This window comes from Saccopteryx bilineata, chromosome 4, assembly GCF_036850765.1.
Source record: "Saccopteryx bilineata isolate mSacBil1 chromosome 4, mSacBil1_pri_phased_curated, whole genome shotgun sequence".
Lineage (NCBI taxonomy): Eukaryota > Metazoa > Chordata > Mammalia > Chiroptera > Emballonuridae > Saccopteryx > Saccopteryx bilineata.
Window position 1 is genome coordinate 276,553,965 of NC_089493.1, and position 21,795 is coordinate 276,575,759.

General features: G+C 40.1%; 1 protein-coding gene across 2 annotated transcripts in view; it reads left to right on the forward strand.

The window, feature by feature from the left end:
* Positions 1-21,795, forward strand: part of PARN (poly(A)-specific ribonuclease) — a 165,349-nt gene that overhangs the window by 129,495 nt on the left and 14,059 nt on the right. The gene's annotated exons all lie outside the window — the stretch shown is intronic.

The window sequence follows — 21,795 nt, forward strand, 5'->3', positions numbered from 1 at the left end:
AAGCAGATGGGTGCTTCTCCTATGTGCCCTGGCCGGAAATCGAACCCGGGACTCCTGCACACCAGGCCGACGCTCTACCACTGAGCCAACCGGCCAGGGCCTTCAACATTGTTTTTTATTATTATTTTTTTTCAGATTGTTTTGGCTCTTCTGGATCCTTGGTATTCCAAATAAATATTAGAATTACCTTGTCTTTTTCTTCACTAGGATTGTTTTATAGGTATTGCTGTAGAGGTCTTAAATGTCTTATGTTAATATTCTTCCTAAATAGTTTATATTATTGATGCTATTATAAGCAGAATTGTTTCTTAAAACAATTTACTCATTTTCAAATTGCTTGCTGCTTCTATATAGAATATAATTAATTGTTGTATATTGACCATGTATCCTGCAACCTATTTAACATTTACTTATTCTGATAGCTGGGTTTTTAAAAAATATTCCACAGGGTTTTATATACACAGTCATGTACATACACAGTATTCTAATAACAAGTTTTATTTCCCCAATCTTTATGTCTTTTATTTATTTTTCTTGTCTAATTGCACTGACTAGGACCTCTGGTATATTATTAATAGAAGTGGTAATGCTGGAAAGCCCTGCCTTGTTTCTTGTATTAGAGAGGGGACGTTCAGTGTTTCTCCATGAGGTATGATTTTTAAATTGTCCATACAAGTTCTTTTTCAGGCTGAGGAAGTTCTCTTCCATTTCTAGTTTGCTATGATTTTGTATTATGAATGGGTGTTAGATATTTTCAGATGTTCTTTTTGTTTCTTTTTAAATTATATGGTTTTTGTCCTTTTATTTTGTCAGTATTTTAAATTATATTGATTAGTTTTGAATACTCAATCAATTTGCATTCCTGGGAGAAGTCTACTTGGTAATGCTGGATTTGATTTACTAATATTTTATTATTAAGTATTTTTATGTCTTTATTCATGAAGTATTAGATTGTCATTTTCTTTCCTGTTATATTTTTGTCAAGTTTTTGTATCAGGATTATGCTGATGTCATAAAATAGGAAGTTTCTCTTCTGCTCTTTTCTGAAACAATACATATAGGAGTTCTTAAATTTTGGTAGAGCTTACCAGTGAAGACATCTGGACATAATGGTTTTTCATTATGAACTCAATTTCTTTCATAGATATGGGCTGTTAAGATTTTCTATTTCTTATTGTTTCACTTTTGGGAATTTGTGGGGTTTTTGAAAAGATTTTATTTATTAATTTTAGAGAGAGGAGAGAGAGAGAAAAGAGGATCTGGGGAGAAGTAAGAAGCTGTTGCTTCTTGTATGCACCTTGACTGGGCAAGCCTGGGGTTTCAAACTGGCCACCTCAGCATTCCAGGTTAATACTTGATCCACTGTGCCACCACAGGTCAGGCTAGGAATTTGTGTGTGTTTTTTTTTCAAGGAATATTTTATTTTATTTAAGTTGTCAAATTTATCAGCATAAAATTATTAGCTCAGATTATTTCTGTTATTATAATTTTAATATCTGTAAGACCCTTAATTATGTCCCTTTAAAATCTTCTGATACTGGTAATTTATGTTTTGTTTATTTTTCCTAGCTAGATGATTATCAGTTAATTCTTTCAAAGAACCAACTTTAACTTTGGGTTTTTTTTTCTATTTTTCTGTCTTATTTTTTACATTTATTTATACTCATTATTTCTTTTGCTTATTTTTGACTTGTTATTCTTTGTCTAGCTTTTTAAAGTGAGAACTTAACTCATTGTCTGTGCCACTGCCTGGTCAGGCTGGTCTTACTATCTTTTTTTTTTTGTGTGTGTGTGTGCGTGTACTTTTCTGAAGCTGGAAATGGGGAGAGACAGTCAGACAGACTCCTGCATGTGCCCTACCGGGATCCACCCGGCACGCCCACCAGGGGCGATGCTCTGCCCACCAGGGTGCGATGCTCTGCCCCTCTGGGGCGTCGCTCTGCCGTGACCAGAGCCACTCTAGCGCCTGGGGCAGAGGCCAAGGAGCCATCCCCAGTGCCCGGGCCATCCTTGCTCCAATGGAGCCTTGGCTGCGGGAGGGGAAGAGAGAGACAGAGAGGAAGGGGGGGGGTGGAGAAGCAAATGGGCGCTTCTCCTATGTGCCCTGGCCAGGAACCGAACCCGGGTCCCCCGCACGCCAGGCCGACGCTCTACTGCTGAGCCAACCGGCCAGGGCCTGGTCTTACTATCTTTTAAGGACTGTGTTAATTTCAGACTGGAAAGGTAGTAGAGATTTTTGTAATTTTTAAAAAGTATTTATTGATTATTTTTTAGAGAGAGGGAGAGAGGGAGAAACATTGTTTTATTGTTCCACTTATTTATGCATTCACTGGTTGATCCTTATATGTGCCCTGACCGGGGCTTGAACCCACAACCTTGGGGCACTAGGACAACACTTTCCACTCAGTCCTCCCTTCTATTCAGCTCCTTTTCACCTCCACTTCTGAACAATTGAAAGAAAGAATCAGTTTGGTCTGTAGGGATTATTGTAAGAAATTAAAATTCAACATAAAACTAGAGTCTATTTAATATAAAATGCAGGATTTTAAGGTACCAGGCAAATTGGTTTCACCATGGAATGTTTCTAAGATGTAAATCCAGGGAGCTTTTTTAAAGTAAAGACTTAAGAACAACTCTAACAAAGATCTCTTCTATATGTATATTCTCTTGTCTGGCTGGCTGGTGTCACAGAAAGCTGAACTGACCTAACTTGTCTTCTTTAACTTCTCTTAGGCCAGTAGGTCAGGACATCATTGCTTTCTTTCAAAGAAGATATCTCAGCAGGATTCCTGAGAATAATATAGAAAGAAATGCAGACAACTTGTATAAACAAAACATGGTATAGAACAGCAATTTTAAACCAGTGTACAACAAGAATTTTTATTTTAAGTGAGAGGAGGGGAGAGAGTGAGACAGGCTCCCACATGTGTCCCCACTGGTATCCACCTGGCAACCCCCATCTGAGGCTGATGCTCGAATCAAGCAAGCTCTCCTCAGCACCCGGGGCCAACACTCGGACCAGTCTAGCCACTGGCAATGGGAGGGGAAGAGGAAAGGAAGGAGGGAGGGAGGAGGAGAGAAGCAGATGGTTGCTTCTCTTGTGTGCCCTGATGGTGAATGGAACTCAGGATGCCATATGCCAGGCTGACACTCTATCCACTGAACCAACCGGCAGGGCCAAGAATTATTTTAAAATAGACTTTTAGGGAGAGAGAGAGAGAAACATCAATTTGCTCTTCCACCTATCTATGCATTTATTGATTGATTCTTGTATGTGCTGGGAATCAAACTCACCACCTTGGCATACTGGGATACTGCTCTAATCAACTGAGCTACCACCTAGGGCCTATACCACAAATATATTTTTATTTATATTTATTTCTTCATTAATTTTTCTTAAATGAGAAGTGGGGAGGCAGAGAGACAAACTCTCTCATGTGCCCTGGCTGGGATCCACTCAACAAGCCCCCTGTGGGGCAATCAATGCTCTGCCCATCTGAGGCTGTTGCTCCATTGCTTGGCAACCAAACTATTTTAGCACCTGAGGCAAAGCCATGGAGCCATCCTCAGCACCCAGAGTCAACTTGCTCCAACCAAGCCATGGCTGTGGGAGGAGAAGGGAGAGGGGGAGGGGTAGAGAATCATATGGCCGCTTCTGTGTGCCATGACTGGAAATCGAACCCAGGACTTCCATATGCCTGGCTGATGCTGTACTACTGAGCCAGTTGTCCAGGGCCCACACAAAATTTTTGAAACATTCAACAACTGACTATTTAGTCAGGGCCACTGACTTCTTTTCTCTTAGATTGTCAAATAAAAAATAACCAATACAACAATATCCGTCTGGTGTGAATGAATCAAAATTATATCTAGTTTTTTGGTTAGATCAGTGAAAAATATAATTTTTGGTGTGCTGCAGAATTTTAGTAATTAATTTATGTGTGCCATGAGATAAAAAAGGTTGAAAATCACTGGTATAGAATATTATTCAACTTAAAAAGGAAATTTTGACATGCTACAATATGGATGAACTTTGAAGACATGATGCTAAGTGAAATAAGGCAGTCACAAAAAGACAAATACTGTATGATTTCATTTTTATAAGGTACCTAGAGCCATGAAATGCATAGAGAGAGAAAGTTGAATGATATTTGCTGTGAACTGGGAGGAGAGAGGGATGGGAGTTAGTATTTAATAGGTATAGAGTCTGTTTTGCAAGATGAAGAGTTCTGCAGATTGGTTACATAGCACTACTGAACTTTACATTTAAAAATGGTTAAAAAGGTAAATTTTATGTTACTTGTGTGTCTCCACAATTAAAAATTTAAAAAGATGCAGGCAATCTGGAACGCAATTTTTTATGGTAGAATTTCACTTGGAGCCTTTTTTATGGTGATTGGGGATGGGGAGGATGCTGACCTAGAATACTTTAAAAATTTCAGCAGAAAGTTATAAATTATCAAGAAAAATAGTTGGTGGGTTTATAATTTTCAGTTACTACTTAATATTTTATACTTATTGAAATGCTTTTGTAGATGTAAAAATCCTCAGGATAAAACATGAAAGGTAGGTAAGTGAGTGGAAATGCTGTGAGATCTGCCGGCCTCTGTTCTCTAGCTGTATGGGCTGCGGCATGTCTGTCAGCCAGAACGAGCGATTCTTAGATGAAGGTCTGCCGTGAGAGATCTAGAGCAGGAAGTGTCAACTCTACAGACATGGACAAAAGCACAGCTGTGAAAGCAGAACAATTGTACTTATTAAAAATCATGTATTTTTTAAAAGAGCTCAGATTTCTCTAGTTCATTTTTTAAAATCTGTAATTATTTCATTAAAATTTAGAAAAATTTGGAATGACTTAGCTTTCTTTAAATTTAAAACCGTAGAAGGAGTTAGTCCCCATCTCCAAGAAAATTCATCATTTCCATTTAAAAGTTTCTGTATGCAGAAATTTAGAATTTGGCACTGAAAAATCTGCGTTCACCCCCACTTTGAAGCTGTATGTATGTCATCTCAAGATTTGATTTGAAATAATTGAAAGCTCAATTTAATATCACTTTATACTTAATCTGACTTTTGATGTTTTGGAATGCTTTCATGTTTCATAATAGCAATAATATTTGAAAATCAGTGTTTTCTTTTCATAGTTTCATGTTATTTTATTTAAATAACCAAAATTAAAAGTAATTATGTTTCTAATGTTATATTATTCATATTTATCTTTATGTGACAGTATAATTTTTTTTTAATAGGACTAACTATTGGAATTGCCTTCAATACACTTAGATGACAGGGAGTGAAATGCTATCTTTTCCATATCTATTAACCAAACACAAAACAAATGGCAGTTAGTAGTTAGAATTATTCGTGTATTATTTGTAGTAGTTTTAGCTGAAATAAGGTATGAAGTATGTAAATCCTGTATTTCTATTGCCAGGATTAGAAATTTCTAATCTTTTTCTGGCAGTTCTTTTTATTAAAAAAAAAAAATTTTTTAAGTGCCCTGGCCGGGAATCGAACCTAGGACTCCTGCACACCAGGCCGATGCTCTACCACTGAGCCAACTGGCCAGGGGCTGGCAGTTCTTTTTTGACACTTTATGCCCTCCTAGCACATTATAAGCCAGCAGAAGCCACAGCATGCTTGTGTTTATTTGGGGGAGGTCAGGAATAAAGGTGAATGACTACTATGGCCAAACACAAAGTTGATCATTGTGCTGATAGGTGGCTCCATGTTTAAATTCTGTCTACAGATTTTAAGTGCTTGCTTTGTCCATTCAAGAATCTCTGAAGCAAAGATTTTATTTCATTCAACTGCATTGCTGGGAGAGCAGAAGTCAAATGCTTACCACGAGGGAACATTCTAGAATTTCTCCCTTTTATGCCCATTTTCTCTAAATGCCAGAGAACTAAAATCTGTATTTCAAATCTCTATTCCCAAAGTAAGACCAATTATAGAATCTAAGTAATGGATAAATTAATGTTTATTGTGTACAGTTATTTATACTTTCTGTATATTTAAAGTTCTCATAATAAAATGTTGGTGAGGCCCTGGCCAGTTGGCTCAGTGGTTGAGTGTCGGCCTGGTGTGTGGAAGTCCTGGGTTCAATTCCTGGCCAGGGCACACAGGAGAAGTGCCCATCTGCTTCTCCACCCTTCCCCCTCTCTATCTGTCTCTCTTTTCCCTTCCTGCAGCCAAGGCTCCATTGGAGCAAAGTTGGCCCAGGTACTGAGGATGGCTCTGTGGCCTCCACCTCAGGCACTTTAACGGTTCCGTTTTCAGTGGAGCAATGGCCCAGATAGCTGGGCAGAGCGTCGCCCCCTAGTGGGCGTGCCGAGTGGATCCCGGTTGGGCGCATACGGGAGTCTGCCTGCCTGCCTGCCTCCCGGCTTCTCACTTCAGAAAAATAGAAAAAAAAATGTTGGGGAAAAACAGAACTGTGTCTTGTAGTAACCTTGTATACATTTCCAACAGAGTTGGGCATTTGGAGTAGCTCTGGATACCCATGAGTTAATAAATAGCTGTCTAGCTGATTACTTACCTGCCCACTGGGGAGACTGCTGAAACACTTACCCTCCTAGCCATCAGGACCATGCTGTACCACCTACCTACTCATGCTTCTTGCATCTTCCTTCAACTCTTTTCTCTTTCTCTCCTTCTTTCCTGATACTTTTTAAAGATTTGGACCACTGCTTCTGAAGACCCATCAACATCATCTCTAAAACAGTGTACATTCCCTCTTTACCAACCACAGAACAGGGAGGAAACAGAGAAGGCACTGGCATTTGAGAGTGGCAAAGAGAAGGCATTTGTTAAGAGTTTACCACGTGGTAGGCACTGTAACCTTTGAATTGTTTTTTTATTTGATCCTTACAATAACCTGTTTTGTAACTGAGGAGACATAAGTAAAGGAACTTGCCTGGAGTCACAATACCAGGAAATGACAAAATCCAGATTCAAGCCCTCATCTCTGTCACCCCAAATCCCATTTATGCTCTTTCCAGAGTAGCTCCCTCAGATATCCACTTGTAATCCTTCCTCACCACCAGAAATACCTTCTGAGTTGTCTTCCGTGCCACGTAGAACCCTTGGGAATTCTTTGCCATTTTTGAAAATGAAAAGATAAAGTTGGGGATTGTTGTTTGTTGCACCTAACAAATGATGCCTTGTGGTCACTCAGAAAAAGATGCAGATGGATGAGTGAACAAGAGAACACATAATACACCAGTAACATATCTTCCTTTCCAGTTACTTATTGGAGAATGCCATACAGGCTGCTTTTTCCTTTTGAACATTATTAGGTCATGCAGGAATACTTTTAATCGCTTTGCTAAAGGTAAGACAGAAAGGAATGGCATTCTTTTCATAATTACTCCAGTATCTGCACTATTTTATTGTCTTATCCTGCTGTTTAGACTGAAAGAATCATATGAAGGTGGGAGTAGCTCAACTGCAGATGCCTTGAACTCAGTTTGAAGACTATTCTTGCATGCCATACAGCATGCCTTACCACATTTTTTTGGGGGGGGTGTGACAGAGTCAGAGAGAGAGACAGATAGAGACAGACAGACAGGAAGGGAGAGAGAAGCATCAGTTCTTTGCTGCAGCACCTTAGTTGTTCGTTGATTGCTTTCTCATATGTGCCTTGACCGTGGGGCTACAGCACACTGAGTGACCCCTTGCTTGAGCCAGCAACCTTGGGCTCAAACATGTGAGCTTTGCTCAAACCAGATGAGCCCATGTTCAAGCTGGCAACCTCGGAGTTTCGAACCTAGGTCCTCAGCATCCCAGGCTGACGCTCTAACCACTGCGCCACCGCCTGGTCAGGCTGCCTTACCACATTTTTTAAGGGAAGATAACTTAAAAGCAAATCTCATATAATGCTATAGCAATCAGTATTTGGACCACTATTTTTTGAGTACTACATCTGTTGTACTACATTTGATATAAAGAATGTCCCCTGGCTGGTTGGCTCAGTGTTAGAGTGTCGACCCAGCGTGTAGAAGTCCCGGGTTTGATTCTAGTCAGGGCACACAAGACAGGTGACCATCTGCTTCTCCCCCCCCCCCCCCCGCCCTTTTTATTTCTTCCTCTCCCACAGTCACGGCTCAATTGATTTGAGCATGTTGGCCCTGGGTGCTCTGCCTCAGGCACTAAAAATATTTCAGTTGCAAGCAGCGTCAGATGGGTAGAGCATCAGCCTCAGACAGGGTTTGCCAGGTGGATCCAGGTTGGGTGCGTGTGAGAGTCTATGTTCCCTCCTCTCACTTAAAAAAAAAAAAAGAATTGGGGAATTCTTGGGAGTGCCCATGAAGTACATTAGTTTATGATTTTAAATTCTTGGAAGGGATTAGTTTCTAGTTTGCTCTAAGAGTAAATTATTGCCAGAAGGGTCTTCACAAACCAAACCAAGATGTGAGAAGCATGTAGTTCCTTGGTAAGAGAGCATCATGTGTTTGGTGGTCCTCTGTTCTCAAGAAGCTGAAATGACATTCTCCATTTCATGAGCAGCCCATCGGGTAGAACCTTGTTCTCTTCTGGTGAAGCCTTCATAACCCTGTTGATTCTGCAAGTTAGATTGTTAGTGCTAATGATTCAACTCATTAATTTGACTAAATGTATGCTTTAGGATGACTAAATTAATGAATATAATGAAACTTAGAATTTAGAGTAGCAATCATGACATGGTCAGTAGCTTTCTTTTTATCCTCTACTTTCATCCGCAGTTTCTTTCTCTCTATTAGCTAAGATTACTTGACTACAGTGGGCATCATATAAAGGTGAGTCCCCAAACAAAGAGGAAGAATTGGTATCTTCCATGAGGATGAAAACCCCACGTACTGCCTTTTGTAGACATCATTTGTGAAACAGTAGTTTACTTCTAAACTTGAGTCTGACCAGTTGACATGGTTTCTTTTCCCTTCTCAGGTTGTGTTTAGTGAGTTTATAAGAAAAATAAAAACAACTAAAAATTACAGTTTCCAAAGAGATGGGATGTCTTCAAAACATGTACAATTAAGATACTGATACTATAAATTTTGTTGTTTAGGTAACTATGTGTCATTTCTACTTGCAAATGCTTGTAACTGTGGAATGCAGTAATATACTAATTCAGATGAATGGAAGTGAAGACTAAAGACATTTTTGAAGAAATACAGATTTTTAAAAATAGGTGGTACCTATAATTGTATGATCAAAACTGTTACTTGATGAAGCCATATACTTTCTGGAAAGGACTTGGAGGTGATCCAGTCCACCCTTTGTGACCTTAAGAAGAATTGGAGGGTCTGCAAAGCTGTGTCATATCAAAGTCACAAACCAGTTAGTAACACATCTCAGTATATCCATTTAACATAACCAGAAAAGTAATGATCTATTGGTATAGGAGCTTTTCACATGTTAAGGGGATCTTTATGAAGTTCTTGACATTTTTTGTTTTAAAATATTTTCAGTAGAAAACATGAATAGTGTTTTTAAAAGTCAAATAATACAAAAATGTTTATAATAAAAATCAGCAGTCCCCTTCTACTCTCATCTTGTCCCTCAGAGGAAATAACTTTCAACTTTTCATATTTACCTATTTTTCCAAGTGGTAATATACTTACTGCTACTTTTTTATTTTTCTCTTCATCCGTTGATTGCAAATATGGCAAGTTGCCCAGTCATTTTTATAGTCCTATAACATGTGCAAAGCAAGGACTCCCTGTAGTTTTTAAAGTTTTCCTCAGTTCCCTGCATTGTTTGTTTCCTCAGAGTTTTTGCTGATGGTGTATTGGTTTGTTTCGGATTTTGTGTTTCATGTTGAAGGCTTTCTTTGAATACTTGGCTATTTTTGTCTATTATTTAAGAGTGAACTAAAAAGGGATGAGAAGCTCTCAGTGTAGAGGCAGATCTTATTGATGGTTTATCTCTGTAGAGTGATGAGGTGAGAAGCTGGCTTTATAATTAATTACATCTTTTCTCTGAGGCTTTTGCTTTTCTTAATGGTTTGCTTTTTGTGATCTGTATAAGAAATTGTCTAAACTACTGTTGCAAAGATTCTCATTTTTTTTTTCTATAAACTTTATAGTTTTTATGTTTAGGTATATGGTCTGTTTTGAATTGATTTTTATATACAGCGTGTGACATGGATAAAAGTTCACTTTTTGCATATAGATGTCCATTTGTTGAGCACCATTAGTTGAAAAGACTATTTTTTCTCTACTGAATTAACCAGTTGGGTGTGTGTGTGTATGTGTAAGTAAAATTTCTGCACTCTATTCTGTTCTGTAGGTCTGTGTGTCTATCCTTTCACCAGTACCATACTGCCTAGATTATTATATTTCTAATGAATCTTGCAATTAGATAGTAAATTCTTTAACCTGTTCTTTTCTTTTCTAATGTTTATTCTAAGTTCTTCATTTTTTTCCACCAAAAGTTTATTCAGTTAGTTGATCTTTACAAAAAGCCTTTTAGGACTTTGACTGGGATTGTGTTAAATCTATAGATCATTTCAGGAAGAATTAACATCTTAGGTATCTTGCATCTTCCAACCCACGAACATGGTATATCTTTTCACTTATTTAGGGTTTTTTTTTCATTTCTCTCATCAGTGTATAGTAATTTTCACCATACAAATTTTACATATACTTTATTAGAGTTGTCCCTAAGTATTTTGATGTTATTTTAAGTCATATATTTTTAAATTTGATTTTGGTTGTTCATTGCTAAGAAATACAATTGGTTTGTATATTTTGACCTTCTATCCTTGGACCATACTAAATTCTCTTAGCTTCTAATAACTTTTTATAGAGGATTTGGTATTTTCTGTTTAGACCATCATATCTACAAATAAAGGTAATTGTATTTCTTATTTCTTTACCTTGCCTTTGTGCATTGGATATGGCCTCTAGAACAGTGCTGAATACAAAAGTGAGAGCCAACATCTGTGTCTTGTTCATGATTTTAGGGGAAAAGCATTCAGTATTAAGTATGATATTAGCTATAAGGATTCAGGTATTTTAGAGATTGATTTTCTGACTTGCAGCTTGAGGGGAGATAAGCCTGCCTGTTGGTAGTGCTTTGGGTGCTGATTGGTAGAAGGAAACTGGAGGTCTTACTTCTCAGTATATGGGGGATGCTGCTTTCACCACTAGTTCTCATTGCCCCCCTCCCACTCACTCCCAGTCTCCACTACTGGACCTAGTGCTTCTGTGAAAGGATCATTTTCTCCAAACTTCCTGCCCAACTCCTGCTGGCCTGGAGGAATGCCATTGCCCTGGTTTCCCCGAGAATGGGGTGGGGATCATATTCCAGTCCTTCTTGCTGTTGACATAGTGCCAGTCGCTACTATCTGCTTATTTCAGGAATCTGGTGCTTGTTATTTGCTGAGACTTTGCAGGGCTCTCTTGGTGAATCAGCCTTTTGCACAGCTTCCTCCTCTTTGCAAATTTCTTTGGCGCTCTTCTCCCTACTTGTCATCTCCAAAGGGAGCTAACATCCCTTTTTCTGATGCTGCCTCTCCGGTTCTGTGTGCTTTTGTGAAGATGTTTAGCTCTCTCTACAGATAAATACGTGTTTAATTGGCTATGTTTAATTTCCTGGAAAAAATTTTAAAGCAGTTTACTTTTCTGAAATGGTTAGACTTTGATGTAGGAGGAGTTGGTATCTTTTCCTTCTATAACTTTGATCACATTATTGGTTTCATTAGCAAATTTTTGTTTTATCAGAATGAAGGGTAAATTTTGGTACAAAGTTAAATTTATCCTCGTTTCTGAAAATTTCAGATGTTCTGTATTCAGCACCAATTAATTGTATCTTGGCTGTAAATACTTCATTTAGGAATTAGTGTATTCAAACCAAATTCTTGTAAAAAGTATTTCTAAATGAATTACCATTGATTATTTGTAATCCAAAACCAATTTTTTTCTTATTAGGCCAATTTTATATTTGCAAATCAACTTTATACCTAGGACTGAGCACATGCTCATATATATAAAATTCTCCCCCCACCCCTGGCCCCACATATTCATTACATAAAAGATGTCCTTTATTACTGAGTAGCTGTCAGGCAGACAGAGCTTATTTAATGTTTATTTTGTTCTTCAAAATCAGTTTTTTTTTATTAGAAATAAGAATCAATCAGCAGCAATCTCCAAGGCATAGGCTATTCAATACCCTTGCTCATTCACCCAGATCAGTCCCAGAAACACCGAAACTTGAGTCATGCTCGTGGAATTTGAATTCAGCAAGAGAGTTTGTGAAAACAATGAAAATGCATTTTCTAGCTCCCACTTCCCCAGGTTTTTCCAGTTTATTTTGCTGTGTTAGTTTGCACAGTGGGACAATCCCTTCTTCCCTCAATTACCTCTAGTAGGGAATACGGTATTATCCAGAGAGATTGGGGAAGGTGACCATATACTAACATGTAAATCATATTAATATTAATATTATGTATAATTCAGGACAAAATAAGCAATTTGGTGTTTATCACTTGCCCTGTTGTTTTGTGGGCCAGCATTCACTTATTTCAACCATTCAACAAACCTTGATTGCAGAGAACTTAAGGTTCTGAGAACCCTGTGGTCAACAAGAAGTGGGAGATCCTGCTTTCTCAGAATGTATGTTCTAGTGGCAGAGAGAGAATAAAGAAATAGAGAGAAGCACAGGCAGAGGTGAGTAATAGTAGGGCCACCAAAGACAGAGGATGAATGCTACAGGGAGAGGTGCTGCTTGTGCTCCTCAGGGGTCAGGGAAAGCCTGTCTGAGGGAGTCCCTTTCTGGGAAGATGGAGGTAATGCAAAGAGCACTGGACTTGAAGGACAATCTCAGGTCGACTTAACCAGCTGCATGACCTAAGGAAAGGCATACTCTGAGGATGAGCTTTCTTGTCTGTAAAATGGGAATGAAAACACACGTGCAGCTTCAGATGGTCATGTGCAAGTCTCAGAGGAGAGAATTGGGCAGCTCTTTAAAATGAAAGGTGGCTAGTATTTTAACTAAAAGGATTTCACTCTACTTTTGAGACTTACTAGAAAGCTATAGGAATAAAGACAGTGTGGTGCTGCCATAAAGAAAGACAAATAGGTAACGAAACAGAATTGTCCAAAAATAAAACCACGCATGTGGTCAGTTGATTTCCAATTGTATTTTTTTTTTCTTTTTCATTTTTTCTGAAGCTGGAAACAGGGAGAGACAGTCAGACAGACTCCCGCATGCGCCCGACCGGGATCCACCCGGCACGCCCACCAGGGGTGTCGCTCTGCCCACCAGGGGGCGATGCTCTGCCCATCCTGGGCGTCGCCATGTTGCGACCAGAGCCACTCTAGCGCCTGGGGCAGAGACCACAGAGCCATCCCCAGCGCCCGGGCCATCTTTGCTCCAATGGAGCCTTGGCTGCGGGAGGGGAAGAGAGAGACAGAGAGGAAAGCGCGGCGGAGGGGTGGAGAAGCAAATGGGCGCTTCTCCTATGTGCCCTGGCCGGGAATCGAACCCGGGTCCTCCGCACGCTAGGCCGTCCAATTGTATTTTCATGTAGGAATTCCTTACTGGAATTTTCAGGGACATTTGTATTTTACTCCAAATTGTGCAAATAATCAATTGAGAAATCAGGGTAAAGGAAAAGTATCTATGGGAATTGAAGTTTAACCATCAATATAGGCATTATTACTTCAAAGGAATCCACTGACATGAAGTTGAAAACGAGCAGAATCCATGTCAAAGGTTAAGGTGAACATTTCTGAAACTAGGACAAGAACATGTAGAAGAGAAGGGGCCATGATCAAGTTAATCATTCTTGCTTATCACTGTTGTTGTGTTACAAGTGTGTGCCTGTGGCCCTGTCTGCTCACAATGAGTCACTCTTATCAATAAAAATATATTAATGTTTATATACATTAGTACACTTGATAAAAATCCTGAAAGTCTTGTTCAAAGAAATAGTGAGTTTTGGAAGCTAACCTTAAATTGGTGGTTTTGAAACATGTTTCTGTGTAGTAATGCTGTTAGCCTTGCTAGGATATTAGAATGTTACATTATCTTAACAGTAGAATCCAGTGGTGTTTCAGTGTTTAAATATTTGCTGTAAGCTGCTGTTCTTTGCAAGTATGTTTGCAGAAGAAATGCAAAGACATTGTAAATATCATTGTGGAATACTCTAGTGTGTAATCAGCTGACCTAAAATCTGAATTAGGATAAGCAATATCAATTTTAACAGCAAAACTAAAATCAAGGCAAGCAGACAAAATATTTTAATTTCTAAAAAAAGGAAATGAACTTATGTGAAACAGTGTGTAGTCTACTGCTCAATTCGTATTAGCTTTGGACACTCAGAACAATTTGACCAACATAAAAGAAACTTCTTCATCTGGAATATTTGTCACAGAACAAATATTAGCAATGGACGCTTATGTGTTTTAACATCTCATTTAAGAATAACATTTAAATATTAAGTATTTGGGACATCTTTCAATGCTTATATATTATATTTGTTGGGCATCCCCTTGGTGCTGTTTTATTCTTTAATTTTTCTATTACCAAGTGTCTATAACACATAAAGATTATTTATTAAAATATGCAATTTTGTCACAATGTATTGGTTCAAAATAATAACCCATGTACTTACTATTATATTTTCACCAAACTACTCCTTGAAACTTTTAGTATAACCCTAAAAGTTTTACCTTTATAACAGTGAAAAGTGATTCACTGTTTTATAACTCGTTATTTTAAAAGACATAAAGTCTATTAAAGTATACAGAATAATTTGTTATTTGAGAATTTTTATTTCCTGTTCTCAAATCCTGAAGATTAATATCTTCTGGGAATTTGGAAAATTAAAATTTTCTGACAGAGGTACTGGTGATCCAGTAGGCAAAGGTTAGTTTGTTAACATATAATGCTAAAATAATTGGGTAATGGTATGCAAATATGCAAAATAGTGAACTTCCATTCTTTAATCACACCATAAGTTCATATCACGAACCTACAATGACTTAAAGACTTAAATATGAGAATTAAAACTGTAACACTTCTAGAAGAAAGGAAGGGGACCTTTGTGATCCTGTGTTGTGGACTGAATTGTGTTTCTCTCCCTCATTTCAGAGTTATATGTTGAAGTCTTAACCCCTAATGGGGTATTAGGAGATGGGTCTTTTGAGACGCATTATGATGAGGTCATAATGGTGGGGGCCTCATGGTGGGATTCGTGCTCTTGTAAGAAGACAAACAGAGAGATGTCTCTCCTGCCATCTACAAAGCATTGCTGAAAGAAATGAAAGAAGATTTAAATAAAAGAAAAGATATTCCATGTTCATGAATTTGAAAATTTAATATTAAGTTGTTAATACTGGCCAAAGTGATCTGCAGATTCAATGTAATTTCTATCAAAATCCCAATGACATTTTTTGCAGAAATACAAAAAATCCATCCAAAAATTCATATGCAGTCTCAGGGACCCCATATAGACAATTTTGAAAAAGAATAAAGTTGGGGAACTAACATTGTCTGATTTCAGAACTTACTACAAAGCTATGGACCAATGGAAAGAATCAGGAGCCCAGAAATAAATCTTTCCATATTTGGTCAAATGTTTTTTCTCAAGGGTTCCAAGACCATTAGATGGAGAAAAGACAATCTTTTCACTAAATTGGCTAAACTGGGTATCCATCTGCAAAAGAATGAGGTTGGATCCTTACCTAACACCGTATATAAAAACTAACTTGGCCCTCGAGGTGCTCATTGGGTAAAGCATCATCCCAGTGTGCCAAGGTTGCAGATTCAGTCCCCAGGCAGGGTATGTACAAGAGGCAATCACTTAATATACAACTAAATTACAACTAAGTGGAATGGTGAGTTGATGCTTCTCTCCTGTACTGCCCACCCCCATCACTTTCAAATCAGTGGAAAAAAAATTTTAATTAAATTGGATCATAAACCTAAATATAAAAGCTAAAATTATAAAACTCTTAGAAGACAGCATAAGGGAAAATTTTACAACATTGCATTTGCCGTTGATATCTTGCATATGACACCAAAGGCAAAGGCAATGAAAGAAAAAATAAACCATGAAAATTTAAGTTTTCTGCATCAAAAGACACTGTTGACAATGAAAAGGCAACTCACAGAATGGGAGACAATATCTTCAAGTTGTACATCTGGTAAGGATTAATATCTATAATATATTGAGAAGTTCTAAACCAAAAATAACAAAAAACAACCAACCTGGTTAAATGGGCAAAGAACTCACATAGATGTTTATCTAGAGAAGTTATACAAATAACCAATGAGCACATGAAAAGATTCTCAATATCACTAATCATTAGGGAAATGCAAATCAAAAGTACAATATCACCTCACACCCATTAGGATGGCTACTATTAAAAAAAAAGTATCACCTGACCTGTGGTGGTGCAGTGGATAAAGCGTCGACCTGGAAGTGCTGAGGTTGCCAGTTTGAAACCCTGGGCTTGCCTGGTCAAGGCACATATGGGAGTTGATACTTCCAGCTCCTCCCCCTCCTTCTCTCTCTCTGTCTCTCCTCTCTCTCTCTCTCTCTCTCTGTCTCTTCCTCTCCTCTCTAAAATGAATAAATAAAAAAAAAAGAAGTATCAAGGCCCTGGCCGGTTGGCTCAGTGGTAGAGCATTGGCCTGGCGTGCAGGAGTCCTGGGTTCGATTCCCCGCCAGGGCACACAGGAGAAGCGCCTATCTGCTTCTCCACCCCTCCCCCTCTCCTTCCTCTCTGTCTCTCTCTTCCCCTCCCACAGCCAAGGCTCCATTGGAGCAAAGTTGGCCTGGGTGCTGGGGATGGCTCCATGGCCTCTGCCTCAGGCCCTGGTTGCAACAGAGCAACGCCCCAGATGGGCAGAGCATTGCCCCCTGGTTGGCATGCCGGGTGGATACCGGTGGGGCGCATGCGGGAGTCTGACTGCCTCCCCATTTCCAACTTCAGAAAAATACAAAAAAAAAAAATGTCAAGGATATGGAGAAATTGGAACTTTGTGCACTGTTGATGGGAATGTAAAATGGTTCAGGTGCTATGGAAAACAGTATCAAAAAACTAAATGTAGATTTATCATATGATCCAGCAATTCGCCTAGGTCAGGGGTCCCCAAACTTTTTACACAGGGGGCCAGTTCACTGTCCTTCAGACTGTTGGAGGGCCGGACTATAAAAAAAACTATGGCCTGACCTGTGGTGGCGCAGTGGATAAAGCGTCGACCTGGAAATGCTGAGGTCGCCGGTTCGAAACCCTGGGCTTGCCTGGTCAAGGCACATATGGGAGTTGATGCTTCCAGCTCCTCCCCCCTTCTCTCTCTGTGTCTCTCCTCTCTCTCTCTCCCCCTCTCCTCTCTAAAATGAATAAATAAATAAAAATTAAAAAAAAAAACAAAAAAAAAACAAAAAACTATGAACAAATCCCTATGCACACTGCACATATCTTATTTTAAAGTAAAAAAACAAAACGGGAACAAATACAGTATTTAAAATAAAGAACTAGTAAATTTAAATCAACAAACTGACCAGTATTTCAATGGGAACTATGCTCCTCTCACTGACCACCAATGAAAGAGATGCTCCTTCTGGAAGTGCGGCGGGGGCCGGATGAATGGCCTCAGGGGGCCACATGTGGCCCGCGGGCCGTAGTTTGGGGACCCCTGGCCTAGGTGAATACCCAAAAGAATTGAAAGTAGAGTGTTGAAGACATACAAAGGGTTTCAGAACAGGCCTCTCCAAGATGTGCTGTATTGGCATGTGGGTTATTTTGAGCTGAGGGCAATTGAGACCTTGCAGAGAAAACACTTTACCTCCCCACTGAAGATTTTAAATTGGGGCTTTGCCCATAATTTGTTATCACCAGAAATCAGTTTTTTGACCTATCTATAGGGAAGAGCAAACTTCTAATTATTGAACATTAGCTCTTACTACCCTGTGAATTGCCGTCCTCCCCTCTGAAGTCCCAGGTGCCTTACCTCATTCCTTGGTTCAAGATGCCATCGATACCTCCTGAGAGATCTGTGAACCTCATATATAGGATGTGAGGTCTCTGACTCTCTTGTGGACTCTCTTGTGTGTGCAGCGTTCCCATATGTACATTTGGTTAGTTTTTCTTGTTAACCTGCCTTTTTTTTTTTTTTTAAGTGAGAAGATGGGAGATAACAGATTTCCACCTGGCAACCTTGTCTGGGCTGATGCTCTGTCCATCTGGGGCCATGCTCGCAATCGAGCTATTTTTAGCACCTGAGGTGGAGGCTCCATGGAGCCATCATCAACGCTTGGGTCCAATGTGCTTGAACCAATCGAGCCATGGCTGTGGGTGCCATGAGAGAAAGAGGAGAAGGAGGGGAAAAGAAGTAGATGGTCACCTCTCCTGTGTGCCCTGGCTGGAAATCAAACCTGGGATATCCACATGCTGGGTTGAAGCTCTACCACTGAGCAAACCAGCCAGGACCGTTTATCTTATCAACTCATTATTAGACCAGCCAGAAGAACCCAGAAATGTAGAAAATTTCTTCCTCCTTCCATGTTCGTAGTGGCATTATTCACAGTAGCTAATGTAGAAGCAGCCTCGCTGTCCATTGACCAGTAAATGGATGAGTAAAATGTTGTCTATCCATACAATGAAATATTTAGCCTTTAAAAGGAAAGAAATTCTGGCCCTGGCCATTTGGCTCAGTGGTAGAGTGTCGGCCTGGTGTGTGGAAGTCCCGAGTTTGGTTCCCGGTCAGAGCACACAGGAGAAGTGCCCATCTGCTTCTCCACCCTTCCCCCTCTCCTTCCTCTCTGCCTCTCTCTTCCCTTCCTGCAGCCAAGGCTCCATTGGAGCTAACTTGGCCCAGGAGCTGAGGATGGCTCTGTGGCCTCCGCCTCAGGCACGAGAATGGCACCGGTTGCAGCAGAGCAACGGCCCAAATGGGCCGAACATCCGCTCCTGGTGGACATGCTGGGTGGATCCTGGTCAGGTGCATGAAGGAGTCTGTCTGCTGCCCCCCCTTCTCTCTTTGGAAAAATAAAAAAAGGAAGGAAATTCCGATACATGCAACAACATGGATGAACCTTGCTTGACATTATGCTAAAGAAATAAGGGAGTCAGAAAAGATACTGTACGATTCCACTTATAAGAGGTACCTGAAGTAGTCAGAATTATAGAGACATAAAGTAGAATGGTGGTTGCCAGAGGCTGGGGGCAGGGGAAATGGAGTTTTGTGTTTTTCAGTTTTGCAAGATTAAAAGAGTTTTTGAGATAGATAGTAGTGATAGTTGCACAACAGTATACATTTACTTACTAGCACAGAACTGTACACTTCAAAATGGTTAAGATAGTAAATTTTATGTTATGTGTGTCTTACCATGGTTAAAAAAATTCAGAAGCCTGACCAGGCAGTAGCTCAGTGGATAGAGCGTTGGACTGGGATGCGGAGGACCCAAGTTCGAGACCCCGAGGTTGCCAGCTTGAGTGCGGGCTCATCTGGTTTGAGCAAAGCTCACCAGCTTGGACCCAAGGTCGCTGGCTCGAGCAAGGGGTAACTCGATCTGCTGTAGCCCCACAGTCAAGGCACATGTGAGAAAGCAATCAATGAACAACTGAGATGTCGCAACGAAAAACTAATGATTGATGCTTCTCATCTCTCCCTGTTCCTGTCTGTCCCTGTCTATCCCTCTCTCTGACTCTCTCTGATTCTGTCTCTGTAGAAAAAAAAAAGCTCTACACAAATTAGTGTTCCTACTTTTATTTTTCTGAAGTTGGAAACGGGGAGGCAGACAGACTCCTGCATGCGCCCTACTGGGATCCACCCGGCACACCCACCAGGGGGCGGTGCTCTGCCCATCCAGGGTGTTGCTCTGTTGCGACTAGAGCCATTGTAGCGCCTGAGGCAGAGGCCATGGAGCCATCCTCAGCGCCCGGGCCAACTTTGCTCCAATGGAGCCTCGGCTGCAGGAGGGGAAGAGAGAGAAAGAGAGGAAGGAGAGGGGGAGGGGTGGAGAAGCAGGTGGGCGCTCTCCTGTGTGCCCTGGTCAGGAATCGAATCTGGGACTCCTGCACGCCAGGCCGACGCTCTACCACTGAGTCAACCGGCCAGGGCCAGCGTTCCTACTTTTAATTGCAAAAAATTGGAAGCACCCTAAATGTCCATCGGCTGGTAAATGAATTATGATATAGCTATACAATAAAAATAATACTTCTCAGTAATAAAAGAAATAAAATACCAACACTTCTAGTTATGTGGCTAGTTCTCAGAGTATTATAGTAAGTGAGAGTCAGACACAAAAGGCTAAATCTGTATTTCATCCATATGAACCTTTAGAAAAGCAAAACTGTGGTGACTCCAAGGAAGTCCATGGTTTCTGAGATGGGGATTGAGGGCGAAGTGGTATAAGGGATCTTTTTAAAGAAAGGGAACTGTTTTGTACCTTAATTATTGTATTGTATACATGGTTAAATACAATTCCCAGGCCCTGGCCAGTTAGCTTAGCGGTGGAGCATCGGCCTGGCATGCGGGGGACCCGGGTTCGGTTCCCGGCCAGGGCACACAGGAGAGGCGTGTGTGCTTCTCCACCACCACCCCTCCTTCCTCTCTGTCTCTCTCTTCCCCTCCCACAGCCTAGGCTCCATTGGAGCAAGGATGGCCCGGGCGCTGGGGATGGCTCCTTGGCCTCTGCCTCAGGCGCTGGAGTGACTCTGGCCGTGGCAGAGCTATGCCCCGGAGGGGCAGAGCATCGCCCCCTGGTGGGTGGAACATCACCCCTGGTGGGCGTGCCGGGTGTATCCCGGTCTGGCGCATGCGGGAGTCTGTCTGACTGTCTCTCCCCGTTTCCAGCTTCAGAAAAATACAAAAAAATATATATATACAATTCCCATATTAAACCAAGTGTACATTTAAAATGTGTGAGTTTCACTGCATATAAATAATGTCCTAATTTAAAATAAAGAGAATTTCACGAGACAGCTAGGTTTTTGTGGTTTTACAGAAGGAGCTTGTAAATGTGACCTTTCTATTAGCAGTTTTTCTAAAAAGGAAGAAGCTAATGGAGACTCTTGCAGAATTTGTATTTAGTTGCTGAATTGTTAATATATTACATCAAAATTCTGAGTTTGACCTAATAGTTATTGTAACCAGGATGGCTTATTATTTGCATCCCCAATATAAATACTAATCAAGGTTTAATATTCGATTTTGATATACCAAGTTGTGTCTGAAACATTTTATTTTTTAATTAGTCACCACTTTTTCAGTGGATTTAAATGTGTTCTTAATATTCGTTATAAAATGGCTCACTTCATACATTATAATTTTGCATGCAAAATGAGCTCAGATTAATGGGAGATTTGTTTTGCCTGGTATTATTTTGACTTGACCTTTGAAATTAGTCCATACAGAAATATCAACATACATGTATTGAGAATGTCTATACATACCACACACACACACACACACACAACTGAATCTTTAAAATAATTAAAATTTAAAGGTAGTATTTCATATATCTGATTTTTAATGTATGATAAAAACTGTTTTTGATCCAAACCGCTTTAGTTAACCTATATGGGATGTAATCATAGCATTTATTTTTATTAGAGAATGATAGTTGAGAAAATTTTATGTTGGCGTGGATGTTACATATTGTCAGCCCTGGCTGGTTGGCTCTCAGTGGTAGAGTGTCAGCCCGGTGTGTGGAAGTTCCAGGTTCGATTACTGGTCAGGGCACACAGGAGAAGCGCCCATCTGCTTCTCCACCCTTTCCCCTCTCTTTTCTCTCTATATCTCTTCCCCTCCCACAGCCAAGGCTCCATTGGAGCAAAATTGGCTCCAGGCGCTGAG